Source organism: Canis lupus, chromosome 7, assembly GCF_011100685.1.
Source record: "Canis lupus familiaris isolate Mischka breed German Shepherd chromosome 7, alternate assembly UU_Cfam_GSD_1.0, whole genome shotgun sequence".
NCBI classification, from domain to species: domain Eukaryota; kingdom Metazoa; phylum Chordata; class Mammalia; order Carnivora; family Canidae; genus Canis; species Canis lupus.
The window spans coordinates 49435153-49461465 of NC_049228.1; the positions used below are offsets into that span (position 1 = coordinate 49435153).

The 26313-nt window shown below is 35.6% G+C and overlaps 1 long non-coding RNA gene across 4 annotated transcripts in view; it reads left to right on the forward strand.

The window, feature by feature from the left end:
• The window catches only part of LOC106559006, an 85368-nt gene that overhangs the window by 51902 nt on the left and 7153 nt on the right, over nt 1–26313 (forward strand). For 3 of the 4 annotated variants that reach the window (XR_005361695.1, XR_005361696.1, XR_005361694.1), the window contains exons 4-7: nt 6735–6900; nt 16540–16596; nt 17640–17782; nt 25587–25810. This is a non-coding gene — a long non-coding RNA (uncharacterized LOC106559006). The remainder of the gene's footprint in view (nt 1–6734; nt 6901–16539; nt 16597–17639; nt 17783–25586; nt 25811–26313) is intronic. The other variant, XR_005361697.1, reaches the window with a different exon arrangement.

Consider the following 26313-nt stretch of genomic DNA (forward strand, 5'->3'; position numbering starts at 1 on the left):
TTTCTGCATGGAGCTTACTTGGCTCTTTGATATATATTTTCTCATTAGCTTTCCCCTGATTTATTTATGATATTGTTATGCATATAAAGGGCAGATTGCTGAAGTTCACATTGCAATGACCGAATTAGCAGTTGAAAAATTCACGGTTATGATGTGCAAATAATTCCCTGGGTGTTCTGAAGGTATGCTCTAGTCTCCTCTGTAACTGTGAAGCTGGCAGGCCTGTCTTTACAACACCTCTCACATTTATCCTCCCTTTACCTTTCCCATGACCACCACTTCAGAACCTAGACATCTCTTGCCTGGAAAATTGCAATATTTTTCTAATCATATCCACACATACAAACTAATCCCCTTGAAGTTCATACATCTTAGTGCTGCAAGATTGACCATCCCAAATCACTCTTCTGGTTATATTGCTCCCAGATCCAGGAGTAAAGATAAGGAAGAGAAGATAAAAGAAAAGGAGGAAGGAAGAAGGAGGGGAATAAAGAGAAAGGTGAGAGAGAGCAAGGAAATTTCTATAAGGGGGGGATGAGGGATGCAAATAGCAAGGGAGAAGAGTAGGGAAAGAAAAGAAGGCTGAGAGGAAGGAAAGGCAGCAAATGCTATATAGCTGATTTCTATCTGGTATCAGCTTCCTTTAATAGTACTCGCTTTCTGCAAGTGGAATGGAAGCCGATGATGGTTTCTGCAGTTACACACTTCAGTGGAACATTTCTATTTAATCTGCCTAACTGGGTACTTTTCCACCTGTGTATCTCTCTCGTCTAAATGAAAGGCTATTGTCACTGCATCCAAGCACAGGACATTATAATTAGGTCAATTTCAAATATTTATGGGAAAAAGAAAGGCATCCTTCTCTCACCCCCTCTCAGCAGGGACCATTATTGATTGGATGGTGATGAATTAGTGAGATGTGCTGGGAGAATTGGTGGGGTGCAGAGAACATGCGTTGTTAGTGCCGATTATGCCACATGCATTTAAAATCCAAGGCATACAACGAGAGAAGAAAGTTATTTAGCAGGTTTAATTTGCCCACAGTCTAAGAAATTGTCTGAGTTAAGATATGGGAGAAAAATCCAGAAGAGTTCATCACACATTGAGGGTGAAAGTGATGTTTCGTTCTTTCTTTTTTATGATTCTAAAGGCCAACTTACAAAGAAGAGCCGTATAAGCAGCTTTAAAAATTCTGAATTGTAAGATAAAGATTTAGTGCCTCACAAAATCAAATTGGAAAAGTAGAAATCTTAATAACTACCTCTTCTAAAAAATGAAGAAAATGAAGAACCAAAAATCGTATAGGAATTCAGTAATATTCATAGTTACGAAACATAAAACAATTAAATGTCTGAAAGGAGATCAGCAAACTGTTAGTTTCCTTTTGAAAGAAAAGTGATGGGTGAACAAGTTCAATCATGTGGCTTTGCCTATCTTTCCATAAAATCATATTTCAATAATAAAACTCCAACCAAGAATAAGAATATAGAAAAGAACTTCTCTAATTAACACTACCTTTATCATCTCCATTCTAGTCATACAAATTCCTGACCATGAGGATTGAAAATGTTTACTTTTCACCAATATATCTCTATTAGCTCAGAGACAAGAATATAGCAAATACTCAATTATTACTATTTGGATGTATACATGATTTAATTATGTTTGTGAGATGTATTGTTTCCTCACAATTCTCAGGGCCAGATGAAATATAAGATCAAACATTTTTGTTATTTATGAGAGTGATTAGCTTAAAATCCTTATTGAAATCTGTTTTTTATATTCAAAATATATTTGAAATTAAAAGAAGAGATTGTATATGATTTTGGGGTGTGTGTATGGAATGCATCATTCTTATACAGATTTTTTTTTAAAGGGAATAGACTTTGGTATTAGTGTTGGACAGCAGTAAATCTTAAAATATAAGTGATTTATTGGTTGTAATTTAAGATTAAGATGCCAGCCTTTCTATAGGTGAATAAATAAATGGTGCTACATCTACACAATGGAGTATTATTCAGTGACTCTAAGAAATGAACTAGTAAGCCATGGAAAGACATGGAGGAAACTTAAATTCATATTGCTAAGTGAAAGAAGCCATTGTGAAGACTACATGCTATATAGTTCTAATTATAAAATATTCTAGAAACAGCACAACCATGAAGATAGAAAAAAAAAGATAAGTGGTTGCCACGGTTTGAGGAGGGGTTTTGTGCCATTACTGCCATTCACCATAGGTGGCAAAACATATCTTTTCTCTGGATAGGCACTACATTACTAACCCAGAGTCTGCTGAATTTGTGCTAAGTCCTAACTATACCAGTTGTCATCTATAACTACAAGTCTTAAAAAAGTACTGTCTGATTAATTGTGGGAGAGATGCTGTAAGAAAACAATCTAGTCACCTTTCATTTTAAGGACTTAGCACTTGTAATTGTGAATAATGAATAATGAGTGTGGTATACATGAAAAGAAAATGGTGAAACTCTGGTCAGAAAACTCAAAAGTCCAAGAAAACCCTTTGGCTCTACCTTGAAAAATTAGCAAATGAATACCTGCGTATATACTTAAAATGTGCCAGGAATACAAGTATCTCCTCCAGGATTCCCAGCTTATCTCAAGTTTTTCTATTATTTAACCAAGTATAAGTCCAAGTATGCTGAACAAAAACAAAACAAAACAAACAAACAAAAAACTTCTATTACATATTCATATCTTAATATTTATTTTAGAGAACAAAACCAAACAAAATACCTATAACCTATGTATATTTGGACCAGGGGAAGGGGCGGAAGTGGCTGGTATTTAGGCAGGGTACACTTATCAATTTTCTGCCTTATTTTCCCGGAGGAAATGAAAGCATACAGATTATGTTTCTTAACCAAAGATATTACCACTTGCTCAGTGATAGATTGAAAATGAAGGCAATGATTAATGAGAACTGGCATCTATCATAGTGGCCTTTCCAGCTGTGGTCAACAAAATTCTAGGAAATCTTAGGAACTTTCTTGGGGACAGCAGTGGGAGGCAGGAAGACTAGAGAACATGTGTAGGATGCTGAGCACCTAAATCTACTATAACAAAACAGCTCCATTTACTTGTTTTATATTTTAGTTGTAAGCACATGAATTCTGTTCAAATCAATGCTTTCTTGGCTAGAAACATAATTAGAAAACTGTTGGTCTAGAGATTATGCTTTGAAAATTCAAGCCAATATATTAATGGCATATGTCACAAAATCAAATGTAGGAACAACCATGTAGAAAAATGAAAAGAACAGTGTGAGATAATGATAATAAAAGGGGAATAAAGGTGAAAAATGTTAAATGGATTTTGCAAATGTATACTGAAGAAAAAATATTGCAGAAAAACAGGTCTTTTAACAAATGAGAACAGCACTGAAAAGCAATCATTTCAAAGTTGTTGAGATACTAGACTCACTCAAATCAATTTAATAATAATATAAAGGAAAGTTAAATTTCATCCATTGGAAGGATTTTTTAAAATATATTTGATTACATACTTGTGGAAATTTATACCTGTGTAATTCCATATCACATAATTTTTAAATAAATAATGAAATTTGGTTGTAATTTTATATTTGTATAAACAATGAAATTAATAATTTAAAACTTAGTTTATAGACTTTTAATTTAAAGGAAATCAAAGGTTATCCTTCAGAATAAAGAAAAAATATGCTTGAAGTGTATTGAAAGTGGCAATAGTGCAATAGGCAATTATAATAGGCAAGGAATCAAAGATATATCTCAACTTTTAGATTCAAAGACATTTAAGGTTAGTGTGAAGCAATATTGTATATGTTCCACATTGTCTATTGGATCAAGCTCAGATTAGCCTCATATTTGGTTTTCTACTAACTGATCTAACACTTACTCTTTGGTCTAATCAGTTAATAGTTATTAAATACTCACTATATGCACTGCAATGTATGGAATGATATGTGTGTTTATCTTGAAGCTTTCATTTATGTTATTCATTTTGTGTCTTTTTTTTTTAAGAGACACAGAATAGAATATGTGTCTCTCTTTTTTTTTTTTTGTCAACTCAAATTCTGTTAATTCTTTAATATCCATGTCAGGTCTTGTTCCATGGAGCTCTCTTAGGAAAGTCAGGCCCAAGGAAGAGTTCCCCTTCTTCTAAATTCCTAAAACAATTAAAACATGACTGTTAAAATATATGCTTGATTATGTTATTTCATGTTCTCTAGCAATTCCATTTATATGTCTTATCTCCAGCTGAGTTTTTAGTATTTGCTGAATGTTTAATGGATAAATATTTGTTGACAGATGAATGAATTACAATTCTTTGAGATTAAGGTTTTTATCTATTCTATTTTTTCTTTTCTAAAAACTACTATATAACTTGGCAGTCACATGGTGTCAAATAAAGATATGTTGATTTTTAATTAAATAATTAATGGAATTAAATGGCTTTTTCAAGTTAGAAAACTTACACTTTTAAAACTACTTTCACAGCTTTTATTTTTTTATTTATTTTTTTAAGATTTTATTATTTATTCATGAGAGACACAGAGAGAGAGGCAGAGACATAGGCAGAGGGAGAAGAGGCTCCCTGTGGGAAGCCTGATGTGGGACTTGATCCCAGGACCCCGGGATCACGACCTGAGGCAAAGGCAGATACTCAAGCACTGCGCCACCCAGGTGCCCCTCACCTTTTATTTTTAATGGTATTATGATAAGAAGCCTTTTATCTGGAGGGTGGAGAAGAGCAATTTAAGTCCACCCAATGTGTCCATATCAAGTAGTACCCGACCCACACCTACAGATCCTGGTTTCCAGTCACATGATTTTAAGATTATAAAAGAAAGAAAATCACTCAGGTTTAAATTCTGGGAAACACATCAACTTTCTTAAAAAAAAATAGCAAATATTTGCTTTTAAATTTTCTTTTTTAATTCTTTTTCTTCCTTATGCTCCATGTCTCCCAAGTTAACATTCACTGTCAGAAAAATGAGTCCAAGAATATATATAAAAAATATAGTAACTGAAAAAGTCCAGACATAGCAAAGCTTCCTGACTTCCCACTATTAACTAACACTTCTGAAGCATAGTGCTTTCTTAATGGTCCACATTTCTTTAGATTTTAATGTCATCCTGGGATGCCTGGGTGGCTCAGTGGTTGAGCATCTGCCTCTGGCTCAGGGCATGATCCTGCAGTTCCGGGATCGAGTCCCACGTTGGGCTCCCTGCATGGGGCCTGCTTCTCCCTCTGACTATGTCTCTGCCTCTCTCTCTCTCTGTGTCTCTCATGAATAGATAAATAAAATCTTAAAAAAAAAAAGATTTTAATGTCACCCTTTGTATATTTTTACTCCATCTATTTGGGTTATAACCTTCTTTATGAGACAGATGGAATAACATTCACTCTGGTGCCCCTCACTCCTCTAGTGCAGACCCTTCAACAGGGTAGGATGTGTGCTAAAAACAAATACATGTCTGCGACAAAAAAAAAAAAAAAATTATACATATGTAGGTAGACATATATAGGCTCTGTGCTAGCTGATGCAAATACTAAAATAAAAAAGAAAGGCAAAGTTCTTCCCACATGGAACTCATATTCAAGTGGATATAAAAGACACAAATAAATAAGTAGATGAATTGGTAGCTAACTTCTATCTGTAGTAAATTCTATGAAAGAGACAAACAAGGTATTGAAGGAGAGTTTGACAGTAGTGGACCAGCTTCTATCTGGCAGTGGAAGTCCTCTCTGAGAAGGGAATGGTGGTATAAAACATACACTACCATGATGATCCCACTTGGGGAAGAATGTGGAGCCGAACTCATCTGGCATAGAATACAGTGTAAGTATAGGCACTGAAGATGCAGAACCAAAGAAGGTTCTGGGTGTGGGAAAGGGTACAAGAGTTGGCAGATGAGGCTGAAGAAGTAAACAGGAGCCAGATTATGTAGGGTCTTGTGGGCTTGGGAAAGGGAGTGGCTTTTATTGTAAAGGTCATAGAGCCTTGAGGGGTTTTAGGCAGAGGACTGACCTCCTTGAGTGTCTGTTATTTTTAAAGATTACTCTGGATGCTGTGGAGAAGTACTGATAGGAAGAAAAAAAGGTGTGGAGGTCTCATGGCACTCCTCTTTGGTCTCTGATAACATCTCTGGCTATTGATCCCCTCTATCTAATGCTTCCACATGGGTTTCTCTATGTTTTGTCTTCACGCTAGTGTTGTTTCTCTCTCTTTATGCATTATCCCTTGAAAATTCCATCTAGTGTCATGGTTTTAGTGCTCACTGATAGCATAGGATTTCTAAATCTAAATCTCCTAGACAGATATTCTCCAGTCTTGTCATATACATCTGCTTTCCACCTGAATATATTCATTTGGCTATCCATGGATGGCTAAAACTCAGATGTTCGGAATAGAATTAATTATTTGACCTTCCTTCACCTGGCTTTTTCTCATTTATTTTCTATCCTAATTTCTGGACACTAAAATAGGAATTGTCAGTCCACAGCCAAACACAAAATTCATTTGGACTTCACGCTCCCACCACATTTAATAAATCATGAATAAATTATGAGTTTCAGTACACTGAAATTTAGGAGAATTTATTTTCTCCTAAATTCTTCTTGAGTCCTTTTGCTTTTCTTCAGTCCTACCATAGCAATTCTGGCTCAGGCACTCACTGTCTGTCTTTGGTTTCAGTAGCATTCATGCTATATTCGTGTTCCTTTTTACACAGCCTCCTCAAGCATATCCATAGCAAGCCTTCTAAGCTTTCAAAATTCAACTTTGAAAACAAATCTCAAGCAAAGGAATCCACTAAGCAATCCCAGATGTTTTCAGAAGCAATGGAGGAGTATCTAGAGTCATCAGCTGATCACCAGAGGATCTCCTGAACATCTCTGGTGAGCTGCCTTATTCCTCTTCCTTATATCACTGCCTTTTTTGTAGGCTTGCATCTTCTCTCTCCCTCCAGATTACCAGTCACTTGGAATATATATACTGAATCCATTCACTCTATTTTCAATCCATTTTCCACGAAAGTCTTTAATAAATAAACTTGATTGTATCAGCCCTCAGTTTAAAATCTTATTTTATAGTTGTTTTTTTTTTTTTTTTTTTTTTTTTTTTTTTTTAATGGGTTCAGGAACACCTTAGCTTTTCTCTAGGACAGGCTTTATCTAGTACTCTTAGCCTTGGATTCTGATTCTCCTGTCCTCCATTGTTCCCTTATTTTAAACCATATCAGAAGCCCAGTTTTATGTGAATCTTCATGCTGATTCGTTCCTTTCTGAAGAGGTATAAATACTCTCATTCTATAATTCTCAAACTCAATTATATTTCAAGAACAACTCAAATGTAACTTCCACTGTGGAGCTCTTCCCTTCAACACAGGATGTACCGACTGCCATAGAATCATAAAGAACAACCAACACAGATAGCATTGTTCACCCTCCATTGCCTTACAGAATTACAATTAGACCATGGGCTGTTTAAAGCCAAGGACCATGATGTTTCTTATACTTTTATAGTGCATAGCAGTGTTTTAGCATTTTAAAAGTGTGTAACACACATTGTGGAATGAATGAATAAATGAATAGAAGAACAAATGAATAAAGATGACTGCAATCATAGGATTAAGAATAAATATGATTTGGTTAAAAGGAATAGAGCAAATAATGAGAATAGTAAAAATGAGATTCATTATTTGAGAGAATCCCCATGAGTGGTGAGAATCAAGACCAAGATAAAAGCAAATAGGCCAGAAAGAAGTTCATGCTTTCACCAGGTGAGAAAAAACAGTTGTGGGGTAGAAATATCAAGTTGATCACATAGAAAGGTTATAATATGTGACATATAAGCAGAAATTACAAATATTTGGGAAAAAAAGTAAAATGTGAGACTAGAGAAAAGGAATGTGAAGAAATATCCCAAGTTATAGGCATGAAGCAATTGTGAAGAAACATGCAAGGGAGTCATAGAAAATGCCACAAGGACTACTTCAAGCCCAAGTTAAACTTTTTTGAAACTTGAGTGTGGGATAAAGGAAGACACTTCAGGACACCTGAATCACAGGAGTTTAATGTTGAGCCATTTTAAAAAAAGCAGCATAAGCCAATTTTGATTAGGATTTTTCAGGGAGTAATTTTTTCTATGTTTCTACTAAGATGCAAATTCATTTCTAGCCTTGGTTGGCATTCCTGTTTCCAGAAAAGGCCTGTGCAGAGTAAAAGTTGGCTTAATTCTTTCAAATTTATTTTTGATTAAAAGCTCACAATGTACAGAAAAGTTTCAGTTACTGCACAAGAAAAGAAGGTTTTTATTTTCCTATACATTTTGATAGTAAGTTAACAACTCAATATCACATGCCCCTAAAATATTTTAGAGTGCCGTGCTTGTAGATGAGGTCATCCTCCAATACAGTATTTAAAATCAGAAATTAGCAGTGGTAACATTTTTAAAAAATATTTTATTTATTTATTCATGAGAGACACAGGGAGAGGCAGAGACATAGGCAGAGGTAGAAGCAGGCTCCCTGCTGGGAGCCTAATGTGGGACTCGATCCTAGGACCCCTGAATCACAACCTGAGCCAAAGGCAGACACTCAACCACTGAACCACCCAGGCACCGCAGCATTGGTAAAATTTTTGCCATCCACTCCTCAGATCTATTCAAATTTTGACAAGTGCCCCAGTAATGTTCTCTCTGGAAAAAAAAAAAAAAAAAAAAAAAAGATCCATTCAGAATCATGGGCCTGGTGGTTGTTATATCTCTTTAATCTGCATTAATCTGCAGGAGTTCTTTAGGTTTTGTCTGTTTATGTATTTGACTTTCTAGATCTTGATGCTTTTGAGGATTTTTTTTTTTTTTTGATGCTGTTTTGTAAAATGGACCTCAGCTTAGGTTTGTATGATGTTTGTTTGTATGATTGGATTCAGATTCTGCTTTCTTAGCAGGAAAATCATGATAGTGTTGCCAGCCTCTCATTGTTACTCTATCAAATGGTGGTATTTGTTCCATAACTTCATGAACACTTAATTAAGGTGATATAGTCCAGGATTCTCCAAGTAAAGTCATTTGTTCCCCTTTTGCAATTCATAAGTTCTGTGACTTGCTGCTGTGTAACAGTATATTTTGTTCTTCATAAAATTTCCACATTTATTTTTTATTTATATCTGTATGCACTTATGGCTTATTATTTTATTAATAAGACCATCAGCATCAGCAATACCTGAGAACTTCTTAGAAATGCAAACAAATGCCCATGCCCACTTCCAGATTTACCTAATTCAAAACTGGTGGTGGAACCCAGTCATCTGAGTTTTAATTGTCCCTCTAGATGGTTGTGATATATGCAAAGGTTGAAGAATGACTGGAATGCTGGATCTCAATCCAGCACATTGAAATCCAGTATATTAAAAATCACCTGTAGGAACTTTTAAAAACTGCCAATTATTTAATCCTACCCCTAAAGATTAGATATAAATTGTTGTAGGATGGGCCCTCATTATCACTTTTCTTGGTGTTTTTTTGTTTGTTTGTTTGTTTTTTGTTTTGTTTTGTTCTGTTTTGTTTCCTAAAATGATTCTAATGTGCAGCCAGGTTTTAAAACCACTGGAGAATTTTATCTGAGACAGTGGTTCTCAAACTTGGCTCCAGATTTCAATCATCTAGGGAGCTTTAAAAAGTACAAATGCCTGAGTCTCACCTATAGAGATTCTAATTTAATTAATCTTGGAATGCAGCATGAGCATCATAATTTAAAAATATTATAATCATCTGGAGAATTCACAAACCTGCTGATGCCCAGTATAGTCCACTCTCTATGCTAATTAAATTAGAACTCTATCTAAAAAAAAAAAAAAAAAATAGAACTCTAATATAGGTTCCAGTATCAGTAGTTTTAAAAATTCCTCAGTGGATTACAATGCATACTAAATTTGAGAACCAGAGCTCTAGTTCCTTCTACACCTTACAGTGGACTATTCCATAACAAGGCTACTTAATAATAATAATAATAATAATAATAATAATAATAATAACAAATAAATAAAACTATCCCTTATTGAAGCTGTAATGTGTACTAGCATAGTGCTAAGAACTCTCTCCAATTTGTGATAATTCTATACTATTCAGATGAGGAAATTGAGACTGAAAGCAAAGAATTAATTTGGCCCAATTCACATGACCAATAAGTGGAAAAGCAGATATTTGAACTTAGCCTCTGTGACTGCAGAACATTTGCTCAAAGCTCTTATACTCCATCTCTCACTCCTTATGGGTGAATCTTTTTTTTTTTTTTTTGTTCATGAGAGACACAGAGAGAGAGAGAGAGACATAGGCAGAGGGAGAAGCAGGGTCCACACAGGGAGCCTGATGTGGGAATCGATCCTGAGTCCCCGGGATCATGCCCTGGACCAAAGATGGCGCTAAACCGCTGAGCCACCGGGGCTGCCCTGAATCTTGCCTTTTGTGAGCTCATTTATTTCATTTAACAAACATGCCTTGATTATAACAGGTATTGTACTAAGTTTCAGGCATGCAGAAATTTAAAAACTAATAATAAAATGCATAGAAGTCCTAGAAGGTCCTCTTTAAATGGGAGGAGTCCTGGATTGGGTGACATAGTACTTCTAATAGCACATTGTGACTCAGTAAGGAAGAATGGAATAAACAGATCATGATTTGGTTTCAGGCAGAAATTGGCTGAATCCTGCCTTTGCCAATATCTCTCTCATTTCTTCACTTATACATGGGAAGATAATAACTATTACCTAGATTTAGCCTATGAGATTTAAATGTTGAAAAATAGCTAATTTATCATACCTGGTATGTAGAAGATGCTTATCAAGTTAAATTAACATGGCTCATGGTCTTCTTTTATGAAATTGCTTTCTCCCTGATGTAAGGTAGATAGGGATGGGAGCAACTGACATTTGGATAAACCTAAGCATCCTTTTCAGACCAGTGACATTGGTATCAGCTAAGAGATTGTTAGAAAGGCAGACTCATGAGTTCCACCCCAGATTCTGTAGTTCAACAAGAACCCCAGGTGATTTGTAGGTGCAATTAAGTTTAAGCAGGTATCCAAGCAAATTCCTGATAGAATGAAACACATACTGGTTAAATTTTGATGAGAAATGCAGTGAGATTGGTGGTTGGGGATGGGGTGGTATTGGGGCCAGAGTTTAGAAAGATTTCAGAAAAGAAAATCTAAGCCTCAATTATAGAGTTAACCTAAAAGCCCGCCCTAAGCCACCATCTTCTTTTTCACAGAATCTGGCTACAGATTTTAGATTTGTTTTCTAATGATCAGGTTAATGATATTCCAGCCCAGTTTATCTGTGATTATTTAGTGACTCATGTTGACTGGTTGTTGAGGGTTTTTCTTTAAACTTTTGAAGTTAAGTTGATGTTTGTTTTCAGGTTAGGACTTTGTTCTTTCCTCCCAAGATGAAGTGTTTGAGGAGGAAATGAACTGGTCAGGTACTTGTATCTCTAAGGTGGGAATAGTTTAGCAGTAACAGAGTGCACATCGTTACAGAAATTGTATACCATCCTGGGGCCATATCCTTGTGATAGAAAAGAAAGTGTCATCCAGTCTCATGGTAATGACTGTCATAAATAAGGGAAATGGAATGGCAAGGACAATTAACCCACACTCTTCATCATGGTAAGTGGTTCTTCTTGGCTAAGGCTGTTTTATGTCCATAGACTATCTTGTACACATTCAGGGTATACTCTACAGTGTTCGTAATTATGAAAATCCTACCACTGTGTTTGCAACTACTTGAAATTTTGATTACTCTTCTTCCAATTACATCAATTGCATTGTGTGTGCTTTTTTTTTTTTTTTTTTCTCAGATGGCATTAAAGGTTGCTCTTTGTACAGCATTTGTGGGGGAAAAAATGGGTTGTGGGGAAGAGGAAATGTCATCAGAGAAGAACTATAAAATAACACCATGAAAAAGATAGCATATTGTAAGAGGTGCTGATATGGTAGATGGTCCTTATTCAATGAAGAGTGAATCTAGGCCTAACGACCAGATGGCAGAGCTGAACACAGAAATTCCATATGTGTGATGGCAGCGAGGGACGGCCATTGACATACTTGCTTTTCCAGCCAAATGCCTCGGCAGATGCAGAGTTTTACACTTTAACATTGCAATATGGCACTAAAACCCAGGAGAAGAGTTAGATGCAAGATTGAAAGCTGATTTAAAGTGGCAGAGTTTAAATCAGATCCTATCCTATCAGGGTAAAAGCTATGAACAGAAAGGAAGGAGGAGATTAGCTCTCTTTCTACAATTGTGCTTTGGATCTGCTGGTCTTGTCAGGTTTTCTAAAGAGGAGTTAAGTCTGGTCATATTAGTTATAGGCTTCTTCGTATCCCCAAGCTCTTCTAAAAAAATAAATAAATAAAATAAAATAAAAATCAAGTTTTAGAAATGGATTATTAAAGGAAAGCAGCATTAATGTGCTCTGCCTGGAGTCTGAAAGCTCATAATGTGAGTTATTCTCCACTTTGAATAAACTGCGAGATGCACTTGAAAATTAGATTTTCATTTAATTGCATTTTTCTGTGTGAGGCGCTAGAGGCAGCCATCTTTGTGGAAAAGGGATCGTGTCTGTTCTGTACTGCTCAGAAAGCCCTAAGAAAAATTTACTTTAAAAAAGTTGAGAACACCCAAAGACTTTTACAGTTTTAATACATATTTCTTGGAATATTGACAAACATCAAAGTTCTTTGAAATTATTAAGCTATGGGCTAGAAAGTCATTTGCAGTCTTTTTCCTTGGGTCTCAGTCATCTTCCTTAAATTGCCAAAGGCAGCAACAACAAATTCATTTCTCCAAACATATCCAAAGTTGATCACAGAAATTTTACATGAACTTTCTCCATGTTCTTGGTGTGATGTGTTGTTCAAGGTTCACTAAAGGCACTAGTGTGAATCAGCTTTTGTCTGGTCTCAACTTGCTTTTGCCCTGAGACCTTTAATGGCCTTTTGAGAATAGGAAATGTCTTCTGTGCCCACAGCTTTCCCTTTTCAAACCATTCTTTCTCTATTTTCTTTTATGAATCTTAGGATTCAGGTGCATAAAATTTCTGTCCATTCACTGGACCTACATGGTATTTACACATCTCTACATTTCTCTTCATGGTATTCCACTGAATATTACCCCTGGTCTTCTGTATTTTATTGTTTTCCAGTGGTTTGCTTTTGAACATGAATAAATGGTTTCATGGTTTCTTAGAGGACAGGAATCAAGACTTTGATTCTTATTTTCTCATAGTGCCAGGGGCACTGATATTTAATTAGTATTTATGGAATTGAATGAATGCTCATGAGACTAACTGGGTCCATATGGTGCTCTGGAGAAGAGAAGGGAAATGACAAGAAATTAAGATGAATTAGTGTGACTCGTTATGGCAGGGGGCAGTAAGGTAGAGTCTGCAGGTACAGATCATCTGCTGTTACCTGCGGTAGGTTTGATGCCTACTATGTAGTGATGTGATGGTCATTACATTGTGCCCAGTTCAAACTCTGCCTCCTGCAAAGGCCATCTCTGATGACACTCTTATGACAACTCTGATGAGAATGAGATATTATTTCTGCTTTTTATAAGCTTCCAAAGTAAATGATTTAAGATAATAAGCAATAGTAGGAAGTGTGCTCATAGTTACAACAGTAATAATTAACATTTATGAACAGGTACTACATGCCAGATACTGCATTAATTATGCATTATCTCATTTAATCTTCCCCAAAATAGCTTAGATTTAAGGGATATATATATATTAGGGAGATTATATAAACTGCCCAAGGCCCCAGATCTGGTAAATAATAGAACTGGGGAGTAAAGCTTGCTCTATTTAATTCTAAAACCCTAGTTTTAAGTGTTTTGGTATTATACAAAAATTATGATCATGGAACACTTTTAACCAAATTGTACTAGAGTCTTTTAAAGTTAATATTTACAGCCTGTCTTAGATTTAGGCTAATGTTCAAGGTCTTTCAAGTCACATGAACACAAATGTCCAGAACATAGCTTGAGCACATTCCAGTGTGCATTTGTTTTCATAAGCTGCTTTCCTTAAAATTTTCATACCCAGTTACATACATTTGATTCTTACTGTCCTTTAAAACTCAACTCAGTATTCATATTCACATAGAAACTTCTTCTGATCTGTTTAGCCCAGAATGATCAGGTTACACGAGCAGCTTTAAATCTGGCTACCTCCCTCATTCTCCCCAGCTACTGCCCAGGCTCATGTTGCCATCATTTCTCACCAGACCACTACAAATACCCCTTAAATGGGCACTCTGTTTCCATACTGTCTCTTTTCAATCTCATCTGTTACTTAGTTTTTTCCCAAAATGATCTTTTCAAGCTATGTCATCTAATGTTCACCCATATTCTAGTGGCTTTCCACTGTTTTTAGGATAAAGACCTATGTCATTAACCTAGACTGTCCTAGCCTCTGAGTAACTTACTGGATTCAGCTGCATAATCCCGCACTCTTTGTGCTCACAGTTGCTGGCCATCTTTCCTTGACTCCTCCCTGCTCTCCTCTCTGTCTCTCATCCTGAGAATCTACACAGGCTCTTTCTTCTCCCTGGATTTGCTCCATCTTTGACTAGCTTACTCAAGCATCCTTCAAATTTGGAATACATTGAGCATGAAGAGCCAGTGACCTTGAAGCCACATGCTAACTTTTGGCCAAATACTTAAGCTAGTAGTAATGCTGAAATTTTTTCTAGCTTAAGTTAAATTAATAATCACTTTTAGTGAGTTGATCAATATTTAAAAGGAGAACTGAGAGTTAGAAGCCTTCTCTTTTCTTGGAGGGATATGTAAATAGCAGGGCTCATGACATTAGAGTGCATTGCTTGATTCCTTATTCTATCTTCATACCAACATGTTGTAACATGTTGCTTACAACAATATCTGCTGTTGCAAGTACTCTTCTTACCATGTAACTTGACATTCCTCCTTTTTAGTGATAGAGTCTGTGATTCTCTTTCATTGATCTTGAGCAGAGTTCTGTTACCTCTTTAACCAATAGAGTACGATGGAAATAAAAGTGATGCTTTGTAACATTAAATCAATTAAACACCTATATTAGTTAAGCTTCAAAGCATGGCCTTACCTCATGAATAAATGTCACATACTTTTCTCTCACTCTTTTGGGACTTTTACTCTTGGAATCCAGTAGTCATTTTTTGTAAACAGGCCCAGAGTAGAGTTGTATGGAGAGAGGCCACAAGTAGAAGTTCCAGCTTGCAGCTTAGCTGAGGTCCCTTCTAATAGCCAGCATCAACTACCAATACATGAATAAGTGTACTGCCAAATGATTACAGCCTCCAACCATTGAACGATGACATCAACATACTGGAGCATAGATAAGTTGGCCCCACTGAGTCCTGCCTGAAGTCTTTACAGATTTGTAGTAAAATAAAGTGGTGACTTTTCATCATTTTTGGGGGGAGGGACCATTTTGTCATGCAGCGGCAGAAACTGTAACAACACCTAATTTTAATGTCGACCTCTAAATTAATTGTTCTTTTTTAATGGAGTCAAAATTGTAACGCTTCTAAGGAATACACCATGGGCCCAAAGACTAGCAATAGTGATTTCAGTAAGAAAGGTAATTCCTTTTTTTAGTATTATATGCTTCTTTAATATTTTTATTTCCCTTGTCTGTTGTGACTTTTCTACATTACCACAATATTAATACAGACCTAAAGCCAATTCCACTTTGGAAGTCTAAGCAGGCCTATGCTGGGGACCAGGAAAAAGAGGCATGGACTTTTTAATCTTAAATCAGCTTTGGCTTTAGGGAGAAATGGTGATTCTCCTTCAGATGATTTTTCTTTTCCTTGCTTTCCATTTATCATAAAAATTTATCTTTAAACTCAGCTTTTCTTAGTTGGTTAACTGAAGTTAACTTTGTTTGGAGATTAAAACAGAATTATCAGTCAATATTGTCTTAATTTGGGCTGCTATAACAAAGTGTCATGGATTGGATGCCTTGTAGATGACAAATCTATATCTTATAGTTCATGGTCCCAGGGTTCTGGGATTAAGCCCCACATCGGGCTCCCTGCTCAGTTTGCTTCTTTCCCTGCTGATCCCTTTGCTTGTGTGCACTCTCTCTCTTTGAGAGAGAGAGAGCAAGTGCAAGTGGGAGGGGCAGAAGGAGAAGGGGAGAGAATTCCAAACAGATTCTGTGCTGAGTGCAGAGCCCGATGCAGGGGTTCAATTTCATGACCCTGAAATCACAACCTGAGCTAAAACCAGGAGTTGGATGCTTAACTGACTGCCACCCTGCCACTCCTGATCCTCAGTCATTTTAATTTTAATGGAACTGGCTTTTTAGACCAGTATATGTTTTAATTCTAGAATAATTTCATGTGTACATAAGAATATGTATTCTAGAGAATACTTACTATATTTTAAACTCAGTAATTTTTATTGATGTTTTATTAGGTCAATATTTAGTATAATTTACCAGTTTCATTGTTCTTCTTGAATTCCTAGCCATCCACTTGGAATGATTTTTCTTCTGAAAAGCAAAAAACAAAACAGGGCACCTGGGTAAGTTGGTTGAGCATCTGTCTACCTTTGGCTCAGGTCAAGATCCCAGAACTCTGGGATCGAGTCCTACATTGGGCTCCCTGCTCAACAGAGAACCTGCTTCTCCCTCTCCCACTTCCCTTGCTTGCAGTCTCTCTCTGTCAAATAATAAATAAATAAATAAATAAATAAATAATAAATAAATAAATAAAATCTTAAAAAAGAAACAAAAACAAAACAAAAAACTTCTATTTTCATAAGTTCAATTCTGATGATCATTTTTTTTTCTTCAGTTTTTTTTAATCCCTATTTTTTAATGTTCTTCATTATGGAAGGATAAGCTTTGCTAGATTTATAATTTTAGTCTGGACATTATTTTCCTTTATTGCTTTAAAGGTATTTTCTTATATTTTTGCTTCTACTGTTTGTGTTGAAGTCAGATGCCAGCTTAATTGATGCTATTTGGAAAGGCCTTTTTAATCTGCTGATTTTAAGATTTTCTATTTGTTTATATTTTTAACAATTAAAATCTGCTGAGTTTTGATGTTGATCTATATCTTGATTAAGGATTTTAGGATTTCTTGTGTGGGTGGCTTGTTGTCTTTAATCATGTTTCAAAGTCATTATCTGTTATATTCTATCTTTATATTACTTGTACATATCATTATATTACTTTTGCTCCATGTGCTCTCCTCCCTTTCTGGGACTCCAAGTAGAAATAAGTAGGGCTTTCTTGCTACATTCTCCATGCATTTTTGTATTGTATTTTCAATCTATTTTTCTCTGTATTCTTTATTTTAGATATTATCTTCTGGTTCACTAATTATCTCTTCAGCTATGTCCAATCTTTCATAAAACTCATTCCTTGTTTCTGCTTTCAGTTATTGCATTTTTTAGGTAGAGGATTTTATTTATGTATTTATTTATTATTAAATTTCCAGTTCCCTGAAAAAATTCTCCATCATTTCAGGGATATATATTATAAAGACATCACTGATAATTCTAATATATAGAGCATGTGAAAATGTTTTATTATAGTTTTTTCTTTCTTTTCTTTTTTGTAGAGAGGGGCAGAGGGAGAGAGAGGGAATTTCAAGCAAGCCCCACATCTATTGCAGAGCTCAGTGACATACTTGGCCTCACAACCCTCAGATCGTGACCTGAGCCAAAATCAAGAGTTGGATGCTTAATGAACTGAGCCACGCAGGTACCCCATTACATTATTTTTCTTTTCTTTTCTTTTTCCTTTTTTAAGATTATTTTATTTATTTGAGAGAGAGAAAGAGAGTAAGTGAGCACAAGCAGGAGAAGTGGCAGGCAGAGGCAGAGGCAGAGGGAGAAGCAGGCTCTCCCTTGAGCAGGGAGCCCAACGTGGGGCTCCATCCCAGAACCCTGGGATCATGAGCTGAGCCAAAGGTAGATGCTTTACGGACTGAGCCACCCAGGTGTCCCTATAGTTTTTTTCTGAATATAGTTCACATTTTATTTTTACATTTCCAAATGAGACTTGCTGTTATTAATTGTATGCTGGAGATGGCATTAGGAAAAACATTTACAGTTATATTTGATACCTAAGATGATGCTTTTCTCCAAAGGTGATTTGCCTTTGCTCTTGCTAGACACCAAGGAGTACTAGAAATCTGGGGCCATTTTTGTCTAATTTGAGAAGATGAGGTATATGAAACATGAGCTGCAGTCTTTGAAAGGACCTTACTATTTTGGGGCTCACACTTATTTTTTTGATGCTGCTGTTTTGTGGGATCCCAATCAAAAGAGGAATCCTCACATTCTCATTGGAATGTCCTGGATATCAATATTTATATCCATATCTTCTCTGGACTGTCAAAAAAGTGTTCCTTTATTTCCTAGGTTCATCTCTGGAACCTACACTCACCTAAAGAAAAAGCATACACAAGTGCAGGAATCGAATTCCTTATCTGCTTTCATTGGTACCAAGTTGAAATTTCTCACAGTTTTGTTATCTATCTGGTGCTTTTTGATTTTTACACACACATGCACACAAACCCCACATAAATACTACATATACATTTAAATTTTATCCAGTATTTCTAGTTGTAGTCACCTGGAATATTGATTTGAATTACCTAGTCTACTATTACTAGAAAGGAAAACCTTCCTTTTCCACTTTCCTAAATCTTTCTTATCCAATATATTGCATTCTCTAAAAATCAAAGACTCAATCTAAAGTCTATAAGCATCCAAAGTAAATATCACTAAGTGTGCACATGCATTTCTTCCATTCATAGTAGATGAACCTCAGACCATGATATGATTCAAAGATTATTTACTCTAAGATTACACACTTATATAACAAATTTGCAATCTAGGTTTTTAGTCTAGGAAACATTAGAATAACAAGTTCAGTAGCAGAATGAGAAGTAGAGTGACTTTGCCAGAGTAAACATACAACTGCAACTTGAATTAATGGTTATCAAGGAAGTTAGTCAAAATTCAGGCTAATATAGCAATGAAAGGATGCCTATCTCAACACCATCTAAGAGCATTAATGTACAATAATAAATATATAATGTTTACATGCCCTGCAAAAAAACCCGCATAAAATGTTGTTTGTGAGTTCTACCTTAAAAAGGTAGTGAGGTTTATGATGAATTTAGTATAAATTTCATTATCATTTCTGAGTTCAGATTGGCAAATTTCAATTGTATTCATCTCTGTGAGCAACTCCTTTTATGATTGACATTGAAAAAAAGAATTTGTTTTTCTTCCTCCAATTACCTTCTTACATTGCCAATAGAAAGTAATCCTTTTAAATTCATGTTTCTTTAGGTTGTAATAAAATTATTTATTTTCTATGTACAATGTTGCTATATTTTTCATCTTTAACTATTTTTTCAAGGCCATTTTTCACTTTATACTAGCTAGCACTGAGCTGTTTTCAGTACAGGGAGAGGAAACATAATATTGCTGATAAAGCAAATCTCTTTTTCTGCTGAGTCTTTTATCCATTTTGGCCAGTGGTACATAGTCTTTAAATTATTACTTTTCTGTTCATATAACCATGATGTATAACAAATTGGACATCAAGCTGAATGTATGTACTTCCTTACTAAATTTATTTATTTATTTTGACCACTAAACTAAACCAATCTAGTGCCTTATCTGACCTCATCTAAACTTCTGGAAACTGGATGTATTTCTAAACAGTTGGGAATTTGGCCAAGAAACACCCTTTGGTCTGCTCTACCAAGCAAATTATATACACTTATAAATGGAAATGTGAAAGAAAAAAGAAAGGCAAGAATCATATTTGCAAGCTTAGCATATTCTGGTAGCATAGACCACTAGTCATCCATGCATCAAGAAGTTGGCCTTAGCAATGGTGTGTCACCTTTTCTTCCTATTAAGAAAGGCTGATTTACTTGGGATTATATAAAAACTGTTGCAGAAGTACTGGGAATAATAGGGTATAATATCACTCTAAAACTTTGAGAAAGACCCTTGAAATTTTTTTTTCCTCTTCCATTATGTAGAGTTTCAAAATGCTATTATTTTGAGAAAGAAGCAAACCTAAAATCCCAGTTAAAAATCTATGCGTTTTAAAAAGTCTAATTAAATATATATAATCTCCACTTCCAACCCCTAAACAGTACATCATCTTAAAATATGCCTGCAGATAGGTTAGAAAGGTTGACAGTTTCAAAGTGTCTACCATGAAGAATGACTGAGAATTGCTACTCGTACTTAGTGTACAGGCATCAAAGATGCTAGTCACCTGCAATGTGTATAATAGTAAATTCTGGGAAAAAGAAAATTCTGGTCTCCCAATGGAAACAAAACAAAACTTCCCAAAATATTAAGGGCAGAATAAGGTCTTTTGAGAGAAAGAAAGGAAGAAATTCCAGAACAAGGAATCTGTGGGGGGAAAGTGTAGGACCTGAAAGGTCTGGGATACTCAGGAGCTACAGAGATGGAACAAAAGGCCTGAGAGAGAACCCTGGACAAAAGGGCACTGAGGACAAAGCATTTGCCTTCAGGGATGGTTTTATTCCCTGGAATGGGGGAGAAGGGATAAAAAATTTAGATTTCAAAAGGTCTTTCTGCCAAAGACAGAATTAAAGTTAGAGAATTTGTGAGATCTACGTAGAATTACTACTTATTGACAGTGGCTGTGAAAGTAAATTCTAATTCTGGATAGGCTCTTGGGGAAGTTTCTGCCTGCAGATAATTAGTTTTCTCTCAGTGCCACTAACTAATTATTTTATCCCAAAGGTAGGATATCCTTATCCTAAGGCATTGAGTCTGGTCCCTGGAACTCTTGGCACCAGAATTCTTTGAAATTCAAGGGCTTAAATATATCATCTGGGGAGTATCTCTTCCAGCAATAGAAGGCTAGATATTTTGGACTATGATTCCTGCTGAGAACAACTAAAAATGTTAAACAAAATATTAAGAGTAAGCCTGTAGGAAAACATTAAGGAACATCCAAGTTAGCAACAATTTTGGGAGCCAATATTTTGGAGAAAAATAAAACCCAGAAAAGTGAACTCTGCTTTTGACATTGCCTTTTCTCTCCAGTCATTTTCCTATTTCTAAAACTGAGTGGCTAAGGAAGCTGAACAGTATTTTCTGCGGGCTCATGGAGGCAAAAATTGAAGTTCAGGGACTCCTAAGTAGTTATTTGGGGAAATAACAGTTCCTGATATTTATTTATTTATTTATTTATTTATTTATTTATTTATCTATCTATCTATCTATCTATCTATCTATCTATCTATCAGTTGGATTGAAAATATGTGAAATTACTGAATTTCAGATAGATTCCTCTTATTTAATCCTTTATTAAAATAAACATTCCCCTACGAATTCCCAGGGGTACAACCTCTTTCTCAGGTTAAACAGTGTTATTCTGAATGTTTTCATTCTGATTATTACTTAAGTTTTTCACTTACTTTTCACTGTAAATTTTTAAAAGGATTTTATTTATTTATTTTATAGAGGGAGAGAGAGAGAGAGAGAGAAAGAGAACAAACAGAGGGAAACAGCAGGCAGAGGGAGAGACAGACTCCCCGCTGAGCAGGGAGCCTGATGTGGGGATCAATCCCATGACCCTGTGATTGTGACCTGAGCTGAAGGCAGACACTTAATCCACTGAGCCACCCAGGCACCTCTTGCTGTAATTTATAGTGAACTAATATCTAGCCCAGTGCCCTCATAATATTCCTAAATTTCTTTGTTAATTTTTACAAAATGTTAAGCTTAATGGAAGCCCGTAATATTGTACTGTGGTTTCTTAATGGGTCTGGTAACCTGTACAAGACTGAGTTGGGGTGTTCAGATTGAGTAGAGGCCAAGAGTGCAGGCAGTGAAAGAATTCATACAAGGCAGAACAAAAGAGATAGAGTTTATTAAACATACTATAAGGGAGCAGCAGGCAGGACAGCAAAGGAGAGACTGCCAGGAGGTGGAGGTGAGGGGCTATAGTTACAGGATGAAATGAGCAAGTATGGGGGCATATGGAATTTTTTCTGTTTTGGTAATCTTAGGAACTGTGCCTGGTTGTAATTGGTCATTTAGGGCTTATAGCTATTTCAAGGTGAGTAGTAGCTTAATGAGCCTGGTCACTCTGGGCCCTTTCACCTTGCTCAGATTTCCATTGCTCAAGTCTGTTGCCTAAAAGCAGCCTCTACACTGAGTACAATATCAACAAATGTTTCTTTAATTTTTAATTAGGTCATCCTTTGGTTCTCTTCTATACCACTTATTTGTCTCTGTAATTTATTCCAGAATGAGATACCATAGTTTCTTAAATTCTCTTACTCAACACACATTTATTAAATTCCTGCTATTTCCAGGCACTATGCAATTATCTGGATGTAGAAAACATGAAAGACAGAGAAATACTTCAAGGAACTCATAGCCTAGCAAAGAGATAAAACATATAAATATCACCTAGGAATAGAATTTTGAATTCCCTTGAGTGAAATAATTTTAAAAATACCCATTAAAATATGGTAGAAATCAATGCAAAGTGGTTCCCCTAGGGACAGAACATAAAACCTAGAAAACAGAATACATAAGTGATAAAAATGTGGTTTCCATACCAGGCCCCAAATAGAATAAATTATCAAATCATCAAAATCATGGTATTTTGAAGAAGTTATTCTAAAGAATTAAGAGGATTAAAGATTGTGAAATTGAAATAATTTGTGTTCCTCTTCTCCAAATTGACAACAAACATTTTAAAAGAATAATTTCATGGGCAGCAAAATGTTAGGTTTGGAATACAATCCCCCCAAAATAATAAGATATAATCTCTGTGAGTTTATTATTCTTTGAAAGAAATGAGATAACCACTTGAAAATGGTTCATGGTGTACCAAGGCTTTTGTGATCTTACTTCTATTTTCACTGATACTTTCACTTTGGAAAAACAATCATGTTGATTCTTGAGAAATTCTTGAATAGGATATTCTCTCTCATGTCCCATGATTTTGCCTCTACATTGTCTCACCTTCAACCAACTCCAAGTCCTATTTCTCAGATCACTTCATACATCAGTCAAAACTTGGACAGGACCTTCAGGAATTTGTCCTATATCTATCCATACTGGGCACATATATAATAGTCATTTGTTTTAAACAAGTCCAACATTCCAGCCAATTGTACACCACCCTCCTTTTACATTGTCATGATCGAGTTCATATTGTTCTAAAATGCCAGTGAGATTCTTTTGAGGGTTGGAATCCAAAACCTACTTACATTAAGCTCATTGACATATTCTTATTGTTAATCTCTTATCTGAGTTTTAATCTATCATTTCTATTTGCTTGTGGACAACTTCTGCCTAAATATTCTTTTACCATTAAAATAGGCCTGTGTCATGTAAATCATTCACAGTGTCCTTGTATGACCTTATTTCAGTTAAATGTGATTCTTTATTCTTGTTGTTCCAGGATGGGAATTGTTGTTGTTGTTGAAGTGTAGAAAAATCATAAACTGTAAAGCATAAAACATACCTAAAATTGTCCTACTACACAGGCAGTTGGTTAGACTTTCTGATCCTCACTATTACCACCTATATAACGGAGAATTGAAATAGAAGAATGGTACCATGGCTACTTAGAGTACTACATTCCTGATTATGTAATTACTGCTCCTTCATTACCCTCATTCTGTCAATTCAGTTTCTATCTAATCAAGTCTCTTTTCCATTCTCATTGCTATTCTCTGCCTACAACTCTGACTCCTCATGATCCCACCCCCTGTTAAAATTAAAATAGTTATTAGGCCACTCTTGAGCAATTACAGGAGCTTCCACACTGTATTCCCTATTTCTTTCCAGCCTTGGTCTGTTTCAAACCATCTTGTGTACCTTATGTTCAGTAGTCTTGTTTAAGAGAATTCTCCTGCGTATAGGATAAAATTAAAACATAAACTGAATTCAAAACCTTCTAAGGTGCAGTGTTTCTTTCCATGTTTTCTGTACTTCTTATATAAATCTCTGTGACAACCCCAAAGAAATCCTGATGCTCCTTACTTTTTATGAAAACTTTCTCAATTCCTTCTTATTGCAAATTGAAGTCATTTCCATTGCTTAAGACCGGATAATTCCTAAATCACCAGGAAAGTTTTCACTGATGAGGAACTCCATCCAGGGAAACTATTCAATCTCTTGTACTCTTATGGTTGTGATTCTCTCTTCCCCTGCCTCATATTATTAACTTTTAGGAAATAATTGATATCCAGTATCATCTCTTGACCCTAATGGTGGGTTTTGAGGGTTGGCACACGATAAAACAAATAGTCAAGATTTATTTCATGTCACAATAGCTCCTAACTATATTCTACTTTATAGATTACAAAAATATAGACTTTATTTATAACAATACAATTTACCTGATGGGAAGATGTCGTTACCCCACTGTTAGATGAAGAGACTGGGCTTCAGAACAGTTACAAATTCGTGGTTTGTTCAAGGATTCACAATTAGTAAAGGAGAGCCAATAACTGAACCCAGATCTCCTGACCTATAATGAGTTCAGGGCTTTCATGGTAATCAGTCCATATAAGTATCAAAGAACTTGGCCATCTTTTATGGAAACAATCTTTGATGACAAGGATAATGCCTCAATCATGACAATCATTGTTCAGACACTATCAGAGTGTCAGCAAACATTTTCACTTGCTTTCTGTTAGAATCTTTTGTCCCAGTGGCACTTCTTCCTGGAGTTCCAATACTTTTCCTTAAATACTCAGGATTGTAAAGCTGAACCCAGGACACCACTTGTCTTAGACCTCTCATTACCATCACCCTTCCAGGCACATTTCATCTGTGGATTTCTTTTTTTGAGGAAGTCGATATTAGCTAGTTGTATTGGAAGAGGGACTGAACCCCAATCACATAAAGTACTAATCATTGATTGGACTTCCTGTATTTCATATTTCAGGGAAGTTTTTCAATTTAACTAGAAACCATTCTGTAACCTGAAGGGAACAATTTCTAATGGGATGATAGCAGATAATTTGGTAAGCAGGGAAGATGCTTTTGAGTGAGTTTCCTTTAAGCCATATTCCTAGTGATTACCTGTTTGGCCTCAATCTAAAGTCAGACATGATTTCGATGTTAATTTTTTCTTTTTTGTTTTCAAACAATTGTCTCCATATTGTGCACAAAGATAAAGTATTTTGGAATTTTAAAAGCTTGAAGAAAAGAGACAGGTTGGTTATATTCTTAGATGGGTTAGGGCATTCTTGCATAATTTCCTTTCAGCAGCAGCAGGAAGTCAGTCTCCACTAACCTGACATGTGCAGAGGGAAAGGCATACTTCTCTCTGCACAATTTGGCCTATTACTGGAACATTACTCTGACTTTCTTTATCTTCCTCACAATACATAGATGTTTGGGGATGGTTGCATGTGTATTTGCAGATGGATAAGGTGTCGTCAGAATGTCCACACTTTAAGTAAAGCTTATCAATTATTTACAACCTAATACAAATGAGTTTATCAGATCTTTTTTTTTTTTTTCAGATCTTTATATTACAGCAAGTTTTGAGGGAGAAGTTCGAAGCACCAGGAGACGGAAAGAAGTGGTTTGATGGAATAGAATAAAGAATTTAGGAAGGAAGGGAAAATGGGAGATGCTGGAAGAGAATCTTTGCTTTAGCCTTGAGCTGGCAAAATTTCACCACTGATAATACAAAATGGTACCATGAAATCAAGAGGGTGACCTAGACAAATCTTCTTGTCAAATGGTATGTTTTTCCTGTTCAATACATCATCTCTGGTTCTTTATTTTCTCTCAAATAAATTCTCTCAGAGAAAACACACGTTCTAGAAAATAAAATGTTCAGGCTACAAAATGACATCTGAATTACTTGCACATTCAATCATTCTTGCAAGTAAAACAAAATTGATCAATAATGTTTGCTGTAGTGTGCTCCATTAAGCAGCTTTTCTTTCTGCTATATCTCCATAAAGCTTTCTATTCCCAGAAGGACAAGGATTAAAAGAATAACAACAAATATATATCAAGGAGAAGGAGAGTATATGGTGTGTTAGATATGTTTATGCTAATCCTAATTTATTCCTTCCAAAGTGAATAAAATGAAATTCTGAGAACATCCACTTCTCTTTTATAATCTTACTTTCACTCTGGAAGTTATATTTCTTGAGATGCATTTGGAGGAGACCACAGTTATTGACAGTATACCAGATGTTCCATTTTTCTTGCTTTTGATCTTTTTACATTAATTTT